The sequence below is a fragment of the Equus caballus genome, chromosome 16 (genome assembly GCF_041296265.1).
Source record: "Equus caballus isolate H_3958 breed thoroughbred chromosome 16, TB-T2T, whole genome shotgun sequence".
NCBI lineage: Eukaryota > Metazoa > Chordata > Mammalia > Perissodactyla > Equidae > Equus > Equus caballus.
The window spans coordinates 12,587,659-12,590,979 of NC_091699.1; the positions used below are offsets into that span (position 1 = coordinate 12,587,659).

The window sequence follows — 3,321 nt, forward strand, 5'->3', positions numbered from 1 at the left end:
AGTTAGCTCAGGGCTAATCTTCCTCAAAACAAAACAAAACAAAAAAAACTGGCCCTGGCGGAATCTCTGGGCTCTTGGGCAGAGCTGGTGAACGACCAAGACCCTCACAGCTGCCTAAGCATCAGCATCGCCTGGGACTCCAGCTGGACATGCAGACGCCTGGGCCCACCACAGACCCCCGACTCTGAATCTTCAAGGCTCTGAAGCCAGCACCCCAGGCGGATCTCAGAAGCAAGGAAGGGTGGAAACAGTGGTGCTGATGACCTGGAGACACTTGGTAAAGTGTAAAACAAAATCAACCAATGAAAAAGACTATTACTGGCTGACGATAATGCATGTGAGCACGCGTGGGTCTCCCTTGCCAGACTGTGAGCCTCCAGGGGCTGGGCCAGGGTTTGATTTCTGCCAGCGCAGTCAGTCCAGCGCCCACCCCACGGACCATCTGCCCAGACTTGATACTTCGCCAGAGGTTTTCCTATTCCCGGTTGCCACTGCTCCTTACAGCACCCCTGGGGGAGGGGCGCTTTTGCCCCCATTTTACAGATTAGGAAACTGAGGCTCAGCGAGAAGACATGACCTGGCCTAAGGCTACCCAGTGATGGCGTGACAGAGCGGGGATTTGAAAGCAGGACAAGGTCGACACTCCGTTCATCTGCTTGCTAAAGTACAAAGGAGTAGAGAAACAGGCTAGGGCCGACAGGTGGACGACCTGCGGCTTCTAGGGCAGGGACTAGGGTTGGGTGTGTCTGTTCCTGGGGCGACAAGCGTCAGAGACCCCAACCCAGGAGGGCACAAAGGACGCTGGACCTGGCTCTGAAGCCTGGCAAGGGGCAGAGTCCACTGCACAGGCCTCAGTGTCTCCAAAGACAGGGACGAGGCAAAGGGCATATCGCCTGGGACTCGGGGACCCCTGGCTGCCACCCCAGCACAGGGGGTCGCCTTTTCCCAAAAGTGGAGGCAACGGGGGCCTTCCCAAAAGGAGAAACACCTGCCCCTAAAATGCCAGCTCCCGAAGCACAAGGGACAACAGCAAGAAAGGTCCCAGGGGCCACGGTGAGGCCCCAGCCCTGCCAGGGACCACTGCCTGACCAGGGAAAGGCCTGCCCCTCTCCAGGCTGCGGCCTGGACCAGCTGACCAGGAGACCCCCAAGAGCTGGGAGGGGCAGTGTCCTAACTGTCCCTCCCCACACAAATGCACACACACACACACGTGCACACAGGTAGACAGACACACACACGTGCACACAGACACACACACACAAGTGCACACAGGTAGACACACACACACACAAGCGCACACAGGTTGACACACACACACAAGTGCACACAGGTAGACACACACACACAAGTGCACACAGGTAGACACACACAGACACAAGTACACACAGGTAGACATACACACACAGGTAGACGTACACACACAGGTGCACACAGGTAGACACACACACACAAGTACACACAGGTGACACACACACACAAGTGCACACAGGTAGACACACACAGACACAAGTACACACAGGTAGACATACACACACAGGTAGACATACACACACAGGTGCACACAGGTAGACACACACACACAAGTGCACACAGGTAGACACACACACACACAGCCCTCTCTCTCTCTGCAAAGACAACCTCCCCAGCAGAAGAGGCAGGCCATAACTAAGCCTCTCTGTGCCTCAGTTTCCTTAAATACAGAATGGGGAGAGTAACAGTACCCACCTTTTAGGGTTGCTGACAGATGAAATGAGCTGATATGTACAGACTGCTTAGAACAGCACCCTGACAAGGTGTGCGCCAGGATGATGACCAAAAGGACGCACATTCTCCCCAAGACGAGTGATGGCCTCGACTCACAGCAAAGGCCCCGCTGGGCATCTCCTGTGTGCCAGGCCGCTGGGCGCCCTACAGATCATCTCAGAGCCAGGACCAGGGTTCAAATGCAGGGCACCCAGCTCTGAGACGCGGGCATCACCCCACACCCCTGCCTCCTCCCGGCTGCCCCTGCCCTTCCACTCCAATGGCCTCTCCTCTTCTGCAGTGGGTGGGACTGGAGGGCCCTGGAGACCCCCCAGCACACTCGCTGACTGAGGGATGATGTGAGTGCCATGGGCCTGGGGATCTGAGCATGGATGTGGAAACCTCCTGTCACCTCCCCCACCTAGTCTTGGGGTGCGGTCAGGAGAGCATCTTGGGAAGCAGAACGCAGGTGGAGGGGGAGGCAGCCAGAACAGGGCCTGCAGCTCCCCATACAAGGTGTGGGTGCCCTCTGTTCCTTGGGCAGGCGCCTGCCAAGCCAGGGAGGCAGAAGTTCCAGGGGCTGGGGTCTGGAGTGGAGAGCAGACAAAGGCTTTGCTGCGAACACCGCTGGGAAATGGGGCTGCAGAGCGGCTGCGACGACCACGGCGGGAACTGCGGACCAGCTACTTGGAGCAGAGTGGCCAAGTGGTCTCCCTCCTTCTTGCTGGTCACAGCTGGAGCCCCCGGGCAGCTGGGAAGAAAACCTTCGGGAGAGGAAGGTGGCCTCGCTGATGTCCCCCAGGATGGCTGCAGCTACTCCTGGCAGCCTTGAAACCCCAGAGGTCCTGGCTGGAGGTCCCTGGGCGCCTGAGACCCCTTGCCTGGCCATCACTGAATGACAGATCAGCCCAGGACCCCAACGCCCAGAATTTACAGATAAGGAGACTGAGGCCTGAAAGGGTTGGGGGCTTGCCAGGCAGCTCTGGAATCAGGCTGCCAGGGATCAGATCCCAGCTCTGCTGTGTGACCCTGGGCTGCCTGCTGTGCCTCAGTTTCCACAGCTGTCAAATGTGGCTGATAGCGGCATCCCCTCCCAGGGCGGAGGGTGACCACAGGAACTGATGCAGGTGAAGTGCTCGGCACAGGGCCAGGCGCGGATGAAGATCCACGCACAAGGGCGAGCATCTATTCACACGGGAGCCAGTCTCAGAGCAGCGTCCACCACGAGGAAGGCGAGACAGCAGCGGTCATTGTGGTTTGCTCTCGGAACCTTCCAAAGAGCTTCTGGGCCACGGCCGTCCCACGCCAGGCCCGTGCCAACCTGGGATGAAGCCTTCCCAGCCCGCAGCACGATGGGAAAGCTCAGGGCACACAGTCCAGGCCTGCGGGGTGGCTGGCAGGGCTCCTTTCTGAAACACGGTTATCCCGGCCTTCTAACACTGCAGCCTTCCTACTGTTTTTGGTGGTAAAAATGTCTTTTCTTTCACAACGTCACGGTGAGACCAGATGTCACTTTTTAAAAATCACGGTTCAGTAGTAAAATAAAAAGTTTTCCAGCCCAAGGGTGGGCCGCTCCAC

General features: G+C 57.9%; 1 non-coding gene across 1 annotated transcript; it reads left to right on the top strand.

The window, feature by feature from the left end:
- The first annotated feature begins 1,997 nt into the window (after window positions 1–1,997).
- On the top strand, window positions 1,998–2,140 carry MIR9168-1 (microRNA mir-9168-1). The gene has a single exon (NR_128243.1). It is a non-coding gene; the product is annotated as a microRNA mir-9168-1 (primary transcript).
- Window positions 2,141–3,321: the final 1,181 nt, after the last annotated feature.